Source organism: Dama dama, chromosome 21 (assembly GCF_033118175.1).
Source record: "Dama dama isolate Ldn47 chromosome 21, ASM3311817v1, whole genome shotgun sequence".
NCBI lineage: Eukaryota > Metazoa > Chordata > Mammalia > Artiodactyla > Cervidae > Dama > Dama dama.
Window position 1 is genome coordinate 56,011,767 of NC_083701.1, and position 21,431 is coordinate 56,033,197.

General features: G+C 38.8%; 1 pseudogene; it reads right to left on the reverse strand.

The window, feature by feature from the left end:
- Positions 1-1,508: 1,508 nt before the first annotated feature.
- On the reverse strand, positions 1,509-4,935 carry LOC133042218 (TBC1 domain family member 1-like; annotated as a pseudogene).
- Positions 4,936-21,431: the final 16,496 nt, after the last annotated feature.

Sequence of the window (21,431 nt, forward strand, 5' to 3'; positions counted from 1 at the left end):
TTCTATAGGAAACTGTCCTCAGCTGACAGGAGCTGCCTCACCCCACAGGTTACTGCCTTTTCTCCTTTTGTTCACCTTTCTTATCCTGCTTTACTTCCTCTCCTACAGATTTTTTCCCCTCTGAGGAGCACTCCCTCAAAAAACTCTGCATCTGAATTCTTGTCTCAAGCTGTCCATCTAAGGAACATAACCTCAAACCTGTTAAATAAAGGTCCCTTTTCATTGGAAATAAGTAATTCTGCCCACAACTTATGATAGTAATAACTTTGCATTTATGCTTTAAAATCTGAGATTCAAATTCTATATTTATTTCAGACATGCTGTCATTTAAATGGAGATATAAAACTGCATAATAAATCTGCTAAAATGATGTGCATGAGATTGAGGTGAAATTAAATGAAATGACCTATGACAGGCTTCAATCGTATTTGTATGGATAATACCTTTTTTAAGAATCATTTCAAGGACTCAAACTCTTCTTTCTTATTCAGATATAAGTGACATATAACATTATATTAGTTTCAGATATACAACATAATGACTCCATATTTGTGTATATTGTGATACGATCACCACAATAAATCTAGTTAACATTCATCAAATTTAAAATTTTTTCTTGTGATGAGAACTAAAGATTTAGTTTTTTATCAACTTTCAAACATATAATACTGTATTATTAACTGTAGTCACCATGATATACAGCACATCCATGAATTAATTTTTATTATGAATGGAAGTTTTTACCTCCTCACTACCTTCATCCATTTTACCCACCACCCAAACCCCACCTCTGGCAACCAGCCATCTGTTCCCTGTATCTGTGGGTTTTTTTCTTTAACTCCACAAATAAATAAGAACATAAAATATCTGTCTTTCTCTGTCTGACTTATTTCACTGGGAAGAATGTATGGTCCATCCACAATACATCCATGATACACTGGTCTATCCATGATAGAGTAAATGGCAAGATTTTCTTGTTTAAGTGGGTAAATGATATTCCACTCAATTCATATTCAACATTTTCTTTATTCATTCAATGATGGACACTTAGACTGTTTCCATGTCTTGGTTATTATAAATAAAGTTGCAATGAATATGGGCGTGCACAGATCTTTTTTAGTTAGCATTTTTGATTCCTTTAGATAAATACCCAGAAATTAATTGTTGGATGATATGGTAGTTTTGTTTTTTGTCTTTCTTTTTAAACATAAAGGTTCATTTATTCAAGTCCATGCCATCTAATCCACTGAGTAATCAGGACTGGAAAAGGGAGGAATTAAACCTAAAAAACAACAAAAACACTGAGACATTCATCCCCCGCATTGTGAGTCAGTTCAGAAGAATCTGTGTGCCGGCAAGTCGGTCTCCTCCCTGAGAAGCACAGTTTGTTCTCTGTTCTCCTCCAGCATCTTCATCTCTCTCAGCTAAGGCCTGGATAGTGTCAGGGCGGGAGCCACACACACTCTAGCTCTGGAGCTGTGGGCTGGTGGGAGTTGAGCCCCAGGCCCTCAGTTACCCGAGGGCTCCAGCAGCGTGGGGTCAGGCTCCCAGCAGCCCAGCTCTGCCGTCTGCCTCCAGAGCTGCCCCACCGTCTGCAGCAGGGCTGACCACTCCAGCTCCAAGTCCGGGGTCGCCTGCTTTAGCTTGCTTCTGCTAGTTAGGAGCTTCTCAGGGGTTGCTCCCAGGCTCTGGATCCTCCCATTGGCCACCTGCGGTTGTTCAAGGTTCTGTTTGCATAAGCTGCTGTTGGTCTTCTATAATTTGTCCATTCTTTGGTGTCACTGAGAGAAGAATCGATACGCTCTTCCTAAAGCACGTGGTACTCAACTTCATAAGCCTCTAACTTTAGAGGGGTCCATCTCAGACACCTGGCTGATAGTCTTCAACATCTGCACCAAGCCTAGGTTGAGTAGTGTGCTTTTTATAGAGTCAACTATGGTTTCTAGGTTTTCTTGCTGCAGAATCAAGGGCTTATGGCATCCCAGCAGACTTAAAGCCACTTTAAATATGACCTCTGAGTCCTGAAGAAAGATCATATCAAAGACTCTGGCAACGAAGCCCAGGCGGAACTGCGAGGCAAACACGGTGAGGAACCAGGGCGTGGCGTAGAGACTGGGACCGATGTCATACTCCTCCAGGCATGGTAATCATGGAACAGCCTTGAGAGCTGGTCCATCTGGATCTGTAAAATAATAATGTCCGGTCGATACTGTTTCCACAGTCCCGTATCAAACATCAGAAACTTGAGCATGTTAAACATCTCTTCTTCACCCATGTGAAGCAGCAGGATGCCTGCTACAAAGCTGAGACCTTGGCAATAACCCACTTCTTCGTCTAGAAGCGAGCAGGCCTTCAGGATGTTGTGAAGTGACAGCTGCCCTGCTCCTAGCTGAGCAGAGTAGTACCGATGTGTTGGAAAGGTTTGCCCGAGGTCGCTGAGAATGGTGTGCTGCTGGGACGTGAGCTGCTTTAAGAGCTCTTTGGAGGGCATGTCCTTGGGCTGCTGTTTGCTGAGGAACAGGTGCTTCAGGTGGCACTGCTCCACCAAGAATTTCCAGATTTCACCCCGGTGATGTCTTGGCACACCTTGGCCAACAGCCAAGTGCATTTTTTTCCACGTCAAACTTAGTTTGTGATCTTCCTGGAGTGCTTAGCATCTTTCCCCACACTGTAGTCACTTCTTCAAGACAAGGAGTGATTTCTTCATAATCAAGTTTAGGCACTTGTTCAGCAAATCATTCTCAGAGGCTTGCAGCTTTTGATTTTCCTTTTCCATCCTGAGCACCAGTATCTGTTGTAGAATGGCCTTTTGCCACAGCTCTCGGAGCTCAAGAGATGTCCTTTTCTTTTCCTCTGGGACAGGGCTGAAGGGTTCATCTTTACAAACTGGTTCTAGAGGAGATCATGGGGAAAGCTCTCCCAGCTCTGAATAATCTTCGTGTCTGCTGGGAGAATCGCAGGCCTTCTGGGGGGTGGCCACTCGAAGGAAGATCTGCTGCCTCCATGAGTGTCTCCGCATCTTTATGGGGGTCCTGCTGGCGTCACCCACGTGGTTGGCTTTGGACTCAAAGTCCTTTCATTCATGAGGAGTCTCTGTGCTCACTGAGTGACACCTTACAAGCTTCTTTTGTGAGCCCCCCGGGGACCCCTATGCTGGCTGCGGAGGCCTGGCATTCCCCAGGGACATGACTTAGGGTGTTGGCGTGCCTTTGGAAGCCCTGCTTGGGTGAGAGCAGGGCTGGCTGTTTGGTGGGTTGGCTCTCCAAGTCACTGGACAGGTCATCCAAGGAGCTGAGGAACCTGAAGCAACTCTTGGAGATAGGCAAGGCCTCCTTTTCACAGCCAGACAGCTCTTTGCTGGTGTTACTGAATGTCAGACATAGAAGTGTCCAGACCCAGTCTGGCCGAGTGCTCCTGGAGGCCTCTGGCTTTATTATCCTGGGACAAAATACTTTCTAGAGGTTCTGTTAAAGACCTCTTCACTTTGTTTCTCAGTATATCTAGCCTAAATCGAGTGGCACTTGATGGTAGTTCACTTCCAGTATTCTCTGCTGCAATCTGTGATGTCTGTTTTATCTCCCCAATATGGACGTGAACTTTTAGCTTCTCTTCATGTAAACATCTCAGGAAAGAAATAACCAATTCATTCTCTCACTTCTCATTCCTTGATCTCAATTTCTGAACCTCCTCAAAAATAGTTGCTTGCTCCTGATTAATGTTGTCAGGTGCTTCTGGAGCTCTAGTTTGGTTTTGGAAGAATTAATTCCCTTGATCTGCTCACAGAACTTGTGCAGGCCCTGCAGGGGGCAGCCCTCACATAGCGGGGCAAGCACCTTTGCTGTCTGCTGTGCCAAGGCCACCGTGAAGGCCTGCTTCAGGGTCATCATGACCTTGATAGGTAATTAGAATAGGAAAAAGGAGTCCAAAATGGCAGTGGCAAAAAGAAAAAAGAAAAGCCCACAGAAATGGAACAAAAGAAAATCTGAGGACCAGAGTGAGAACCTCAGGTAAAACAAACAGCCCTCCTGGCTAGCCCAATTTACATAGGGCAGGCTCAGGGGGAAGAGAAAAAACATAAAAAGAGGAGCCAAAATTGAGCCCTGCCTCTTTTGGGTCGGACTGCCCTCACACCTCAAGGATATATTTTCCTTTGCTTGCCAAATAAAACTGAGCTGTAACCAAGCTGTAACACTGGTCTGCCATTTCAAATTTTTGCTGCAGTGAGACAGAACCAAGGAAATTAAACACTCCCCTGACAATCTCATCCACCAGAGCTTCATTTGTGTGCTGAAACACAGAGGAAATGAAAGCCTCTACCTCCTTAAGACTCCCGGCAGATGAAACCAAAGTGGTCCACATATCTAATACCCTGAGAGCAAAAGGATATCTCCTGAAAATTTTTCTCCAACGCTATATTTTTGGTGTCAGGACTGATGAGGTAAACTTCGGATTGACCAATTGTGAAGAGCATAGTTCAAGCTTCCTCAATATCTGCCCGCCGCACAATATTGAGTCCACTAATCAGGTGGTTCTGGATGTGGCTTTCCTCAAAAGAGCTGAAGAAACTACTACTCCGCAAGCCTGCATCCTGAAACTCCTTTCCGAAGGCCAAGGAGCTGCAGCCAAGGCTTTGAGAAGGACTAGCGCACCGGCTGAGGGCCCGCTCAGCATCCCCCAGCGGCTGCAGCACAGACTGAAGCTGATCCAAGAGGAGAAGCCACCTCTCATGTGACTGAAGCCCTCCATGCACTAGTTGATCAGGGCTGGTGGAGCCTTCCTGAGCGCCATCACCATGTGGCCGCAGAACAGCACCTCTAACTTCTTGGCGAAAGTGTCAGCGAACTCCGTCAGGCAATGCAGCTCCTCCTAGCAGGCCTGCTCGATGGAACTGATGATCTCAGGCACCTTGGCCACCCAGCTGAACAGCGGCGACATCGCGGGCCAGGCGGCAGCTCATTGTCCTGGGCTCCCGCTTACTCTCACCGCCTGCCCTGGGGGTGGCGGGCAGCCAGGGGCCGGCTTGGAGTGCAGCAGAGCGGGGCATGACTCCCCTGGCTGCAGCAGACTCCTCCCCACCCGTCACATGGTGAAAGTGAAAATGAGGCCGCTCAGTCGTGTCCAACTCTTTGCGACCCCATGGACTGTAGCCTACCATGCTCCTCCATCCATGAGATTTTCCAGGCAAGAGCGCTGGAGTGGTTGCCATTTCCTTCTCCAGAGGATCAAACCCAGGTCTCCCGCATTGTAGGCAGACACTTTACCATCTGAGCCACTAGGGAAGTCCCACGTCACTTGGTAGTTCTGTTTTTTGAGGAAACACTACATAGTTTTTTACATAGTGGCTGTACCTAATTAATATTTCAACCAACATTACACATCCATCTTCTCAGCAACGCATACTATTTCTTGTCTTTTTCATAATAATCTTCAGAGATGCATGAAGTGATAACCATTGGAGTTTTGATTTGCATTTCCCTATTTATAAGTAATGTTGAGCACCATTTCATGTACCTGTTGGCCATCTGTGTGTCTTTGGGGGAAAAAAAAAAATCTACTCAAATTCTCTGCCTATTTTTTAACTAGGTGGTTATTGTGCTATTGAATTTTATGTGTTTTTATATATTTTGATTATTATTCCAGTATCAGATACTTGGTTTGCAAATATTTTCTCCCATTCAGTTGGTTGCCTTTTCACATCAATGCTGTGGAGAGGCTTTTAGTTTGATGCAGTCTCACTTGCTTTTGTTTTTATTGTTTTACATTTGGTATCAAATCCATGAATCATTGCTAAGACCTATGTCAAGGAACTTACCACTCTGCTTTCTTCTAGAAGTTTTATGGTTTCAGGTATTATGTTGAAATCTTTAAGCCATTTTGAGTTAAATTTTGGGTGTGCTATCAGATGGTCCACTGTCATTCTTTTGCATAAGTTCCAGATTCCCAACACCAGTGACTGACAACTGTCCTTTATCTATTATATAGTCTTAGCTCATTTAAGAAAATTAATTGACCATATACAAATGGACTTATTTCTGGGCTCTCTTCTCTTCTATTAATCTACGTCTCTGCTTTTATGCTAATACCATACTGCTTTCATGATTACAGCTTTTGTGATATAGTTTGAAACTAGGTACTATGTTGTCTCCAGCTTGCTTTTCTTTCTCAAGATTGCTATGGCTTTCAGAGTCTTTTGTGGTTCCGTATACATTTAAGGATTGTTTGCTCTATTTCTTGAAAAATTCCACTGGAATTTTGATAGAGATTGCATTGAATCTATAGACTATTTTCAGTAGTATGAGCATTTATTATTTCTTCCAATCTATGAACAAGTAATATATTTCCATTTTATTTGTATCTTCTTCAATACCTTTCAGTAACATTGTATATTTTCCAGTATACAGGTCTTTCACCTCTTTAGTTAAATCTATTTTTGATGCAGTTGTAAATGAGGTTGTTTTCTTCATTTCTTTTCTGATAATGTTATTATTGGCATAGAAACATAACAGTTTTTTTATTTTGTATCTTGCAACTCTCCTAACTTTATTGAAACTTTTGCATTTTTAATATATCTAAAATGTCATGTCTTCTGCAACTAGTGACAGTTTTATTTCTTCCTTTCAAACTTGAATTTATTTTATTCTTTTTCTCACCTAATTGCTCTGGCTGAGACTTCCAATACTATGTTGAATAAAAGTGGTGAGAGTGGCCATTCTTGTCTTGTTGTTCAGTCACTCAGTCATATCAAACGATGGACTGCAGCACACCAGGCTTCCCTGTCCTTCACCATCTCCTAGAGTTTGCCCAAACTCTTGTCCATTGACGTGAGCTGGGAGTCTGAGTGTCTCTGTCACCCCCTTCTCGTCCTGCCCTCAAACTTTCCCAGCATATCAGGGTCTTTTCCAATGAGTTGGCTCTTTGCATCGGGTAGTCAAAGTATTGGAACTTCAGCTTCAGAAATAGTCCTTCCAATGAATATTCAAGACTGATTTCCTTTAGGATTGATGGCTTTGATCTCCTTGCTTTCCAAGGGACTCTCAAGAGTCTCCTCCAGCACCATAGATCTAAAGCATCAATTCTTTGGTGCTCAGCCTTCTTTATGGCCCAACTCTCACATCCATACATGACTACTGGAAAAACCATAGTTTTGACTATATAGACCTTTCTTGGCAAAGTGACATCTCTGCTTTTTAATGTGCTGTCTAGGTTGGTCATAACTTTCCTTCCAAGGAGTAAATGTCTTTTAATTTCATGGCTGCAGTCACCATCTGCAGTGATTTAGAAGCCCAAGAAAATAAAGTCTGTCACTATTTACACTTTTTCCCCATCTATTTGCCATTAAGTGATGGGACTGGATGCCTTGATCTTAGTTTTGTGAATGTTGAGTTTAAGCCAGCTTTTCACTCTCCTCTTTCACCTTCATCAACAGGCTCTTTAGTTCCTCTTCACTTTCTGCCATTTGGAGTCACCTGCATATCTGAGGTTACTGATATTTCTCCTGGCAATCTTGATTCCAGCTTGTGAGTCATCCAGCCCATCATTTTGCATGATGTACTCTGCATATAATTTAAATAAGCAGGGTGACAATTGTACAGCCTTGTCATACTCCTTTCCCAATTTTGAACCAGTCTGTTGTTTCATGTCTGGTTTTAACTGTTGCTTCATAACCTGCATACAGATTTCCCAGGAGGCAGGTAAGGTGGTCCAGTATTCCCATCTCTTGAAGAATTTTCCACAATTTGTTGTTATCCACACAGTCAAAGGCTTTAGCATAGTCAGTGAAGCAGAAGCAGTGTTTTTCTGAAATTCCCTTGCTTTTTCTATGATCCAGCAGATGTTGGCAATTTGATCTCTGGTTTCTCTACCTTTGCTAAATCCAGTTTGTACTTCTGGAAGTTCTTAGTTCACATACTATTGAAGCCTAGCTTGAAGGATTTTGAGCATTACCTCACTAGCAGATGAAATGAGTGCAATTGATGGCAAAGTGATTTCTTTGAAATTTTGAACATTCTTTTGCATTGTCCTTCTTTGTGATTGGAATGAAAATTGACCTTTTCTAGTCCTGTGGCCACTACTGAATTTTCCAAATTCTGACCCTAATGTTTTTAGCTTTACACAGTTGGGTTTGATATTAGATGTGGGCATGTCCTGTAAGGCTTTTTTATTATGTTGAGGTATGTTCCCTCTATATTCACTTTGTTAAGAGTCATTATTATAAAAAGATGTTGAATTTTGTCAGATGTTTTTTCTGTATCTATGGAGATGATCATATGATTTTAATCCTTCTTTTTTGTTAATGTGATGTATCACATTGATTGATTTGCAGATGTTGAGTCATCCTTGTATCCCTGGAGAAAACCCACTTGATCATGAGCCTTTTAATTTATTGCTGATAAATTAACAAATTTAATTTATTTAATTAATGTAAATTTAACCAAACAAATACATAGTTCGCTAATATTTTCTTGGGGACTTTTGCATCCATGTTCATCAGTGATATTGACCTGTAATTTTCTTTTCTTGGAGAGTCTTGTCTAATTTTGGTATCAAGGGTAATGCTAACCTCATAAAATGAGATTTGAAGTACTCCCTCTTAAAATTTTTGGAACAGTTTGAGAGGGTTGTTGTTAATTTTCTTTAAATGTTTTCTAGAATTCATCGTGAAGCCATTCGGTCTTGGACTTTCATTTGTTGGAAGTTTTTGGTTACTGATTGAATCTCTTTACTAGTAATCAGTCTATCCATATTTTCTATTTATTCATGATTCGGTCTCGGTAGATTGTATGTTTCTAAGAATTTATCCATTTCTTCTTGGTTGTCCAACTTGTTAATGTGTAATAGTTCATAGTAGTCTCTTAACAATCCTTTGTATTTCTCTGGTACAGTAACATCTCTTCTTTCATTTCTAACTTTATGTATTTTAGTTCTTTCTTTTTTTCTTGGTGAGTTGCTAAAGATTTGTCAATTTTGCTCGCTTTTTAAAAATATCAGCTGAATTTCATCTTTTGTTTTGTATTTTTAGTCTTTATTTCATTTATTTCTGCTCTGATCTTTGTTATTTCCTTCCTTCTAATAATTTTGGAATTAGTTGTTCTTGTTCTAATTCCTTGAAGTGCAAAGTTAGGTTGTGTCCTTTTTCTTAATCTTGATATAGACATTAATCACTATAAATTTTCTGCTTAGAACTGCTTTTGCTGCATTCTATAAGCTTTGGTATATTTTATTTTCATTTTCTTAAGGTATTTTTAAATTACTCTTTAGATTTTTTCATTGATCCATTGATTGTTCAGTATCATTATTTAATCTCCATATGTTTGTAAATTTTCCACTTCTTTTGTTGTAATTCATTTCTAGTTGTATACCATGTGGTCTAAAGGATACTTGATATAATTTCAAACTTAAATTTATTAAGATATCTTGTGGTATAACATATGATCTCTTCTGTAGAATTCTTCATATACACTTGAGAAGAATGTGTATTGTTTCTTTTGGATGAAATGTTCTGCATGTTTGTTAAGTCCATTCAGCCTTAAACATACTAAGATCAATCTTATTGATCCTCTTTCTGCATTATCTATCTATTGATGATGGTATTAAAGTCCCCTACTATTATGATATTACCATATGTTTTTCCCTTTAGGTCTGTTAATATAGTAGCTTTATAATTTAGGTGCTTTTATATTGGATGCATAAATATTTTAAAATGTTATATCCTCTTGTTGGATTGACCTCTTTATCATTATATAATTACCTTCTTTGTTTCTTACTATAGTCTTCGTCTTAAACTCTATTTCCTGATGTAAGTACAAGCATACCTCATTCTATTGTACTTCACGGAACTTTTTTTTTTTTTTTAAACAAACTGAAGTTTTGTGGCAACAGGGCATCAAAGAAGTGCCATTATTCCAACAGCATTTCTTACTTCATGTCTCTGTATCACATTTTGGTAATTCTCAAAACATTTCAAGCTTTTATTATTGTATTTGTTATGGTTATCTGTGATCAGTGGTCTTTGGTGTTACTGTTACAAAAAGATAATGAATTGCTGAAGGTTCAGATGATGATTAGGATTTTAGCAATAAAGTATTTTAAGGTATGTACATTGCTTAAATATAAGGCTACATTTTATGTATATTGCAAACTTAATAGACTATGTATAGTGGGAACATAACCTTTAATATGCACTAGGAAACCAAAAATTTTGTGACTCACTTTATTGAGATAATTATTTTGCTATAGTAGTCTGGAATCAAACCCACAATATCTCCAAGATATGCTTGTATAGCTACTTCAGCTTTTTAAAATTCCATTTGCATGTTATTTCTTTTTATTATTCCTTCACTCATACTGTGTGTGTGCATCCTTTGATCTGAAATAAGTCTCTTTTAGGCAGCATATAGATGTGCCTTGTTGTTTCATCCATTCAGCCACTCTCTATCTTATAATTGGAGAATTTAGTGCATTTACATTCAAAGTATGTACATATATACTTATTGCCATTTTGTTAATTGATCTGTGGTTATTTTGTAATTTCTATGTTCCTTTATCTTTTTGTTCTCTTTGTGATTTGATAATGTTCCCTAGTCCTATGCTTAGATTTCTTTTTAATTTCTTCTGTATCTGCTATAGGTTTATGCATTGTGGTTACCATGAGGTTTACAGAGAACAGTTTATATCTATAATAACATATTTTAAACTTTGTATTTTTTATCAGAGTACAACAATTAACAATGTTGTGAGTTTCTGGTGGACAGCAAAAGGACTTAGCCATATATATACATGTATCCATTCTCCCCCAAACTCCCTTCCCATTAAGGCTGCCACATAACATTGAGCAGAGTTCCATGTACTATACATAAGGTCTTTGTTGGTTATCCATTTTAAATAAAACATTGCCCTATCTTTGAGTTTCCTAATCCTTTTTTCTGCATCCTCTAGTCTGCTATTGAGCCCCTTTGTTGTATTTTCAGTTCAATCACTGTATTTTTCAGCTGTATTTAGTACTCTCTTTTTCTTTCTGTTTGTAAAATTTATTTATTCAATCTTCTCTGAGCTCAGTGAGCATCTTTATGACCATTATTTTGAAGCCTATCAGGTAAATCTTTTATCTCTATTTTATTAAGTTCTTTTCCTGAGGTTCCATCATTTTTTATTTGAACCATATTCCTCTGTTGTTTCATTTTCCTTGATTCTTTGTATGGGTTATGCAGTTTTATGCATTAGATGAAACAGTCACCACCTCTAGTCTTGAAGGAGTGGTCTCCTATAGGAAATGAATATTATCGTTCAACTCTGCCCTAGCTCTTTGGTCTCTCAAATCTTTGTGATTTTCCAAGCAGCCTCTTTTACTTTTAGTGGCTCCAAGTAACTGGGTTATGCCCACTCCTGTCAGTGTCCAAAAGGAAGGATCTTAGTCAACAGCTAGATTCAGGCTTATTAGAAGCCAGGTCCTTGTACAGCAACTTTTAAAATATAAAAATAGATTCCTTTAAGGGAAGACTTTTGTTGTTGTTGTTTGGTCACTAAGTAATGTCTGACTCTTTTGTGACCCTATGAACTGAAACCCATCAAGCTCCTCTGTCTATGGAATTTTCCAGGCAAGAATACTGGAGTAGGTTGCTATTTTCTTCTCCAGGGTATCTTCCCAAACCAGGGATCAAAGCAGTGCCTCCTGCTGTGTCTCCTGCAGTGCAGGTGGATTCTTTACCACTGAGCCATGGGGGAAGCTCCAAGAGAAGACCAGGATATGGGCTTTTGTCTCCTCTCTCTGTGCTGAGACTGGGGGTGATAGCCAGTTAAGAAATCTTTCTTACTTTGTCATTGTCCCACTAAACCCATAAACATAAGCACAGTGGGCAACTAAAGCCAGGCTTTCAAGGGACTATCTTCTGGGTGGCAGGCGCAAAAGTTCGGAAACCAGGATTATATACAAGCTCCTTTCTCAAAGACACAAATGACCTGGGTGGAGCAGAAAAGGAGTGCCAATATGATGCCTGCCATCTTCTCCACTCTCTGAGGGAGGGAGGTTATAATCAGCCCTCGGATGTGTGTCTACTTAGAAGCCTACCCTTCGGGCCACAGTTATAAAAATAAGCTAATAGGCCTCTTTCACAGAATGACTGGACACCTTAATCTGTTACCTCTCTGCTTTACCTTGTGGGTGGCAGTGGGTTCATAAATTTCCCCATTTATCAGAGTCCTGTCAGACCTGAAAGCCTAACCCCACTGGTCACCAGAGCCAGGTGATCTAGAGGTGTCCTCTGGGTGGCAGAGGTTAAAACTGAGATGCCAGGTAAGTGTACAAGCTGCTTTCCAGGAGGTATCAGCAACCCGAAGTGGGGCAGAAGGAACACACAAAGATGGCACCCCTGGCCTCTATTTTTGGAGAATATTTCCATAGGTCACTAAATGTATGTTAAATTAGATGCTTGATCCTCAGGCTGATGGTTAGAGATAAGCAAATAGACTTTCATAGAAAGTAGAAAGTCTGGGTGCTTTGACTATCTGTGTTGGGATCTGGGATGGGTGAATGCACGGCAGACTTTTAAGAACTGTTTTCAGTTCTCTCTAGCCTTGTGGTTCTCTTGGACCCAAGTCCCACTGACTTTCAAAGCTAGAATTTTGGGGGGCTCATCTCTTGGCTGCAGGTCTTAAAAGTTAGAATGCCAGATGTGGGGCTCAAAACTTTTGTTCATCAGGAGAAGCACAGGGTTTTGAGTCTTCTCCTGATTGCAGATTGCTGTACCAGGGATGTGACTTATGGCTAGATTGTGTCTCAGTCTCTGCTACTCACTTCAATATGGGTTTTTTCTCATTTGTTCAATTTATAGGAGTCATTCAGCTGGCTCTGGGTTTTTCTAATTTTTATTTTTAACTAGACTGTAGTTGATTTACAATGTTGTATTAGTTTCAGGTGTATAGCAAAGTGATTCAGTTATAAATATACATACATCCAGTTTTTTTTCATATTCTTTCCCCATTTAGGTTATTACAGAATATTGAGCAGATATTCCCTTTGCTATCCAATAGGTCCTTGTTATCTATTTTTTCCAAGACCATGTATTTTTATTAAACCAATATCATTTTGAATATTTCTCAAAGCAATTCTTATTACTGTTTTATATCATTATTATTTGTATATTTCCTCCCCTTTCTCATCATTTTAAAATTTTTTTAATTTTTATTTTTTGTTGGAATATAGTTGATTAACAATGTTGTGTTAGTTTCAGATGTAGAGAAATGAATTCAGGTATACATATACATGTATCCTTTCTCAAATTCTTTTCTCATTTAGGTTATTATAGAGTATTAAGCATAGTTTCCTGTGCTATATAATAGCTCCTCATTGGTTATCTACTTTAATTACAGCAGTATGTACATGTCAGTCTCAAACTCCTAAACTATCCCTAACTCCCACCCTTCCTGCCTGGTAACCATAAGTTTGTTTTGAAAGTCTGTGAGTCTGTTTCTGTCTTGTAAATAAGTTCACTTGTACCATTTTTTTTTAAGATTCTGCATATAAATGATATCCTATAACATTTGTCTTTCTCTGTGTGACTTACATCACTTATGATGATCTCTAGGTCCAGCCATGTTGCTGCAAAAGGCATCACTGCATTCTTTTTTATGGTTGAGTAGCATTCTATTGTATATATGTACCATGTCTTAAATATTCATCTGTCAAAGGACATTTAGGTTGCTTCCATGTCTTGGCTATCGTAAACTGTGCTGCAATTAACATCGTAGTGCATGTATCCTTTCAAACTATGTTTTTATCTGGATATATGCCCAGTAGTGGGATTGTTGGATCAAAAGTTAGGTCTATTTTTAGTTCTTTAAGGAACCCATACTGTTCTCCAATTTACATTCCCACCAACAGTGTAGGACAGGTCTCTTTTCTCCACACTCTCTCCAGGATTTGTTTGTAGATTTTTTGATAATGGCCATTCTGGCTGGTATGAGGTGATACATTATTATAGTTTTGATTTGAACTTTTTTAATTAGTGATGTTGAGCATATTTTCATATGCTTCTTGGCCATCTGTATGTCTTCTTTGGAGAAATGTCTATTTAGGTCTTCTGCCCATTTTTTGATTTTTTAAAGAAATTTTTATTGAGTTTCATGAGCTGTATCTAAACTTTGGAGATTAATTCTTTGGTAGTCACATTGTCTGCAAATATTTTCTCCCATTCTGTAAGTTGTCTTTTTGTTTACAGTTTCCTTTGCTGTGCAAAAACTCTCAAGTTTAACTAGGTCCCATTTGTCTGTTTTTATTTCCATTACTCTAGGACACAGTTGAAAAAGATATTGTTGTTATTTATGTCAAAGATTGTACTGACTATGTTTTATTCTAGGAGTTTTACAGTATCTCATATTTGTGTCTTTAGTCCAGTTTGAGTTTGTGTATGGTGTTAAAGAATGTTCTAATTTCATTCTTTTTTATGTATCTGTCTAGTTTTCCCAGCACCACTTATTGAAGAGATTGTCTTTTCTCCATTGTATAGTCTTGCCTCCTTTGTCATAGATTAATTGACCACAGGTACATGGGTTTATTTCTTGATTTTCTATCCTCTTTCTTTGATCTAGATTGCTGCTTCTGTATTAGTACCATACTGTTTTAATGATGGTAGCTTTGTAGTATGATCTGAGGTAAGCTGATTCCTCCAGCTCCGTCTTTCTTTCTCAAGATTCCTTTGGCTATTTGAGTTCTTTTGTGTCTCCATAAAAGCTTTAAAAAATTTAGTTCTAGTTCTGTGAAAAATGCCATTGGTGATTTGATAGGGATTACATTGAATCTGTAGATTGCCTTGGGTTGTATATTCATTTTGACAATATTGATTCTTCCAATCCAAGAACATGGTACATCTCTCCATCTGTTTGTGTCATATTAGATTTCCCTCATCAGTATCTATGGTTTTTGCAGTATAGATCTTTTGCCTCCTTAGGTAGGTTTATTCCTAGGTATTTTATTCTTTTTGACACAATAATAAATGAGTTGTTTTTAATTTTTTTTCCAGAGGGAAAGTTTGCAATATAACCATAGATTTGGTGTGTTCATGGGAGGAGGTGAGTTCAGGGTCCTGTGTTACCATCTTGAACCAGAACTCTCAAGACTCAAATTATTGAACTGACTAGCCTAATAAAAAATAAAATTGAGACATTTTTAGTTATTTAAGGATAAATAAAGAAATGAAATATATTTGAAAGTGCTTTGAAAAATAGAGCAGAATAGTTAACCTTAGGAAACTATCACACCTTCCTGTCAGAAACAATAAAGAAGGAAAGAAAGTTGATTTAAAGTAACCAAAATAGAATTTTATGTTATCCAGATTAAAAGTTGGCATTATATTTAGACTTTACTTCTTAAAAGCTAACTTTTCATCAAAGAAGATTAATAATACATTTATTTTACTGTGTTTTATACATAAGCATCTTTTTTGATAAAGTCATTTCAGATGATTAGTTTACAGACCAATTAAAAATAATTCAAAGGAAAAAAATATCTCTTATGGGATAAATGTCTCTTGTTATTCCTAAAATAGCTATTTTCAGCAATAAGCAAGGAACACTTAGTTTAAAGCTTCAGTAAAGACATGAAAAATTTATATGTTAATTTTCATTCTGACATCAATATGAATTTGATCACTGACATCACTACTATATCTGAAATCTCTAGAAAGATTTTCTCTTTTATATAAAGAACCTTAGACTTTTTTGTTGTTTCGTGGTGATATAGTATTAATTGACTTCTCTATAATTGGTTAGCTTGCTTTGTATTGGTTAAATGTTCCCTGTAATACTGATTTTTTTTTTTTTTAGCTTAATATGAAATATTAGAGATCAAGCTTTTGCTTAGAAGATATCCTTCCATTCTTTCCCAGTCTTTATGTACCGTCAAGACTGTGGCACTTAACATTCTACATTTTGAGTCCCTCTACTTGGAGTCAGAGTCTTTAAGAAAGATTCCCTCCACTTACAAGATCACTCATACATTTGAGAAAGTTAAACCTTTTGTCAAATATTATCATTAATTAAGTATAAAAACATATCCAGTAAGGCAAGACACCAATCATCCAAATAAATGAGATACTCACACAGTGTGCTTTATTGTTGCTGTTTGCATTATTATAGCTATTTTCTAAAAATGCTCCATCTCATTCAATACAAAACAAAGAAAATCAATGTTTACCAAATACCCCCTCTGTCAAAGAATAATTAGTTTGTTGGCTCTCTATTCCATCTGCTTTCTGAAAGTTTTCTATGTGGCAGAGATTGAAAAACTAAAAGTCGCTTTTCAAACTCCCTTGCAGCAAGGGTTCTAGATACCAGGCAGGGTTCACAAATGAGATTCACTCATGCCAGGTTCAGAAGAAGCAAGTGGGGCAGGGGCAAATGATTTGCTTCAGTGCTGTTTTCTGTGGGAAGCCACAGCCAGCGACATTGGGTCTAAGTTGGTACCCTAGTGCCCAGTTGCTGCCATAGGGGTGCCCAGCAGCAGTTGTAAAGATGCGTTGGTAGCCTTGTGATTCTTCCCCCTTGATTAGGGCAGAAGAAGCAGCTCCCCTGATTGGCAAGTTCCTCATTATTACTCTGAGGGCCATTCCTGGATGACCTGCCAAGAGGCTACTCCTTCCTTGTTTTGAATCCTTTTCTGATTCAAATAGCTCTATTTTTGTTTCTTATAGCTATATTGTGACTGGCACTGTCCCAGAAAGAACAGTTTAGAAAAGTGTAGCTAAGGTGTAGTTAAGTAAGAAAATTCCAATTATATGTTTGAAAGTATTTCCAAGAAACTCAGCCATTGAAGTTTAAATTTTATTGTAGTTTCCAGAACTTGGTGGATGGGTAATAACTGATCAATCATGCTTGATAGGAAGTATAACAAGATGTAAAGGGCAGAGCCTTTGAAGTTAGACAGGAGTGCACAGTCTAGTGGGTTTCCAGTTAGAGCCATGGTTTCTAGACAGACTGGCAAAAGAAATGTTGCAAAACTGAAGAATAAACTTAATCCTTAGATAAAGATAAAATTCCCATGATCATCAATGAAAGTTTAGTGTTTCATGCCTGGGAAGGTAATCCATGCTAAGCTAGACCAGGTGAATAGACTCAGATGATAGGAAAGGAAAGAGGGAGTACAGCCTTTGGAAGGCAACAGTCCTGAGATCTTCCATTAATTTTGTTATTTACCAGCTGTATGACCAAGACTTCCCTTAGTCTCTAAGCTTTAGTTTCCACAACTGTAAAATAGGAATATTAAACTGTTTAATTAGAAATAAGGTTTGCAAGGCACCTGTAGCACCTGGCATGCAACAGGTTTTCAGAAGTAGTAATGAACTATTATTCCCTCAGTTTTGAATTGAACAATGAGTCTAGTCTTGTTCATGTCCATATGCCATGGACATGAACTTGGGCAAACTTCAGGAGATGATGAGGGACAGGGAGGCCTGGCTTGCTGCACCCCCTGGGGTCGCAAAGAGTCAGACATGACTGGGTGACTGAGCAACAACTAGTCTTGCTCACAGAGAAGCAAAAAATAGTAAGATATGAAAATGGAAACAGAAGAAAGCAGAAAAGATAAATAGCAAGATATAGAGCCAGAAGGGCTAATGATGTCTCATAGGCTCTGAGACAAGGGGAAAAAGGAAACATTCTCCTACAGTGAGAAGAAAGGAAATAAAGTAGTCTGGAGCCACAAAGAATCTAGGACAGAGCCCTCCTGCTGCATTAGCGCTGGGTGACTATAAAAACATGAGGTCTGCTCTCAGCGGTAGAGGTATGCATAGTGGATTCTATTATAATGCTCTGTTTTCACTCAAAACTTGCCAAAATTTTTCTTTTGAGGTGAAACTCTCCAGTATTTTCTACGCTCAAATTGATTATTTGAAGTAGTATTGAAAGAAAGTAAAGATACTTGTGATTAGAATACGAAGAGGTGGGAAAAGAGATTCAAAATTATAAAATATAACTTTATAATTGTATAAAGTTAACGTGTTAGATTGTTCATACAAACCACTAAAAATATGTTACATTTTTAATTGAAATTCAGCATGAGAGATTCTGTGCTCCTCTTAAAGCACAAGATGTAGACAATACTGACTAAAACACATCTAAGGTGAACTCGATATTCTCTGTTTATTTGTATCAGCATGGCTTACTGTATCTGTATGCATGCTTTCTACAGCCAACTCAGCACAAATATAACTGGCTCATTCAGTTAAATCAATCAAGCTATTTGCCAGTTCAGTGAAATAAAAGCACAGCTGTTGTACTATGCAAATCAAATTTGTTTGTATATAGACAGATCTACAAATTTCTAGTTAATTTAATTTTCATTATGTTAAAAACCATGTTGAAATAACATAGTGTATGCCTAATTATTTTAAACTCGTTAAGTGTAGATCCGTCTATACTCTTAGGAATGACTAAGCATGTTTTGTATAGTTCCATCTCTGCCTAGTGCCATTTCTCTCAAGTTCAGGTTACAGCTATTGGTATTTTTCTGTAGGAAAGTTTACCTTGACCTGTCAGAGGCAAGCAGGAAAAGTACAACTGTCTTATTTTGACTCAGAAGTATGATGTTCCCTGGGACGGCCATGAGCTCCAGATACTTCAGAAGATGTCACCAAGCTATCCAGGTGATATGGATACAATTCAGAGGCCACTTTAATTCAGTATGTGGCCCCAGGCACGTGTTCAAATAGATTCAGAATCTGGGAATGAGGCACTAATAGAACCACAATGGCATTAAGTACCTGGTTACTAGCACTCTTGTGATCAGTAATCCCACTGAGACAATAAACAGGGTCTATAACATCTCCACTTATGGAGTTCAACCACATGCAGAACCTTGGGTAACTTACTGATAGCAAATTCAAGTCCTCAGAAGAACTTCCCACCAGTGAGTTCAACTTTTCCCAGGAGGAAACATGAAGCCTCTCCTTTCCACAAGCTAAGGCTTCTCTTCAGCCTGCTGGCAGCTCCAGTTCACTGTTTGCTGCTAGCCACTCCCTGATTCATAGAACCTTGTCCTGGTTTAACCACTTGAAGCAAGAATCTACAATTTCTTCCCAGGGCTTCTTCCCTGGCCTCTTCCTAGGGTACTTGTTGCCACCAAATCTTGCATGTAATTCACACCATTCCCTTGATCAGTGCACAATAAGATGGTGGGCCTACAGACAACCCTAATGGTATTACAGCCACATGCTGTCTGCGGTATAGACTCGATGCCTACAGATTTGCTTTCCCAATTCATTGGGAGAAGATGGCAAAAAAGCTAGCATGATGATGATCTTTTCCTGGTTCTTCCCTCCCTCCATCTATTCTCTTTCCAGGCCTCCTTATCACTTTTCTCTTTTAACTCTACAATCCACTCTAAAATCCATTTTTCATCTTAATATTATATGAGTTACTGCTACTGTTCAGTTGCTAAGTCATGTCTTATTCCATGGATTGCAGCATGCCAGGTTCCGTTGTCCTCCACTATCGCCCTGAGTTTGCTCAAAATCATGTCCATTGAGTCAGAGATGCTATCTAACCATCTCATCTTCTGCTGCCCACTCCTCCTCCCCCTCAGTTTTTCCCAGCCTCAGGGTCCTTTCCAATGAGTCAGTTCTCATCACTGGAAAGGACCCTGAGGCTGGGAAAAACTGAGGGGGAGGAGGAGTGGGCAGCAGAAGATGAGATGGTTAGATAGCATCTCTGACTCAATGGACATGATTTTGAGCAAACTCAGGGCGATAGTGGAGGACTGGTTTGATCTCCTTGCTGTCCAAGGAATTCTCAAGAGTCTGCTCCCACAACATATTTTGAAAGCATCAGTTCTTCAGCATTCAGCTTTCTTTATGGTCCAACTCTCATATCCATACATGACTACAGGAAAAACCATAGGTTTGATTATACAGACCTTTGTCAGCAAAATGATGCCTCTACTTTTTAATAAGCTAAGATTCTCATAGCTTTTCTTCCAAGGAGCAAGCATCTTTTAATTTCATGGCTGCAGTCAGCATCTGCAGTGATTCTGGAGCCAAGAAAATTAAAATCTGTTACAATTTCCACTTATTCTCCTTCTCTTTGCTATGAAGTATTGGGACCAGATGCCATGATCTTAGTTTTTTGAATGTTGAGTTTCAAGGCAGTTTTTTCACTCTCCTCTTTCACCCTCATAAAGAGGCTCTTTAATTTTTCTTCACTTGCTCCGTTCTTCCATGTCTGGTTCTAACTGTTATTTCTTGACCTGCATGTAGGTTTCTTAGGAGACAGGTAGTGTGGTCTCATACTCCTATATCTTTAAGATATAGTTTGTTCTGAACTACACAAAGGTTTTAGCATAGCCAGTGAAGCAGAAGTAGATATTTTTCTGGAGTTCCCTTGCTTTCTCCATGATCCAATGGATGTTGGTGATTTGATCTGATTCCTCTGCCTCTTTGAAACCCAGCTTATACATCTGGAAGTTCTGGGTTCACATACTGCTGAAGCCTAGCTTGAAGGATTTTGAGCATTACCTTACTAACATGTGAGATGGCAATCGTATGGTAGTTTGAGCATTCTTTGGAATTGCCCTTCTTTGGAATTCGAATGAAAACTGACCTTTTCTAGTCCTGTGGCCACCAATGAGTTTTCCAAATTTGCTGACATATTGAGTGCAGTTTTTTAACAGCCTCATCTTTTAGGATTTGAAATAGCTCAGCTAGAATTTCCTCACCTCCACTATCTTTGTTCATAGTAATGTTTCCTGAAGCCTGCTTGGCCTTACAGTCCAGGATGTCTGGCTCTTGGGAAGTGACCATGCCATCATGGTTATCTGGGTCATTAAGACATTTTTTGTATAGTTCTTCTGTGTATTCTTGCCACCTCTTCTTAATCTCTTTTGCTTCTCTTAGGTCCTTCTCATTTCTGTCCTTTATCATGCCCATCCTTGCATGAAATGTTCCCTTGATATCTCCAATTTTCTTAAAGAGATCTCTAGTCTTTCCCATTCTATTGTTTTCCTCTACTTCTTTGCATTGTTTATTTAAGAAGGTCTTTTATCTCTCCTTGCTAGTCTCTGGAGCTCTGCCTTCAGTTGAGTATATCTTTCCCTTTCTCCTTTGCTTTTCATTTCCTTCCTTCCTTGGGTATATGTAAATCCTCCTCAGACAGCCACTTTGCCTTCTTGCATTTCCTTTTCTTGGGGATGGTTTTGGTCACTGCCTCCTGTACAGAGTCACGACACTCTGTCCATAGTTCTTCAAGCATTTTATCAGATATAATCCCTTGAATCTATTTACCACCTCTATTGTATAATCATACATGATCTGAGTTAGGTCATACCAGAGTGGCCTCGTGGTTTTCCCTACTTTCTTCCATTTAAGCCTGAATTTTGCAATAAGGAGCTCATGATCTGAGTTAGAGTCAGCTCCCAGTCTTGTTTTTACTGACTGTATAGAGCTTCTCCA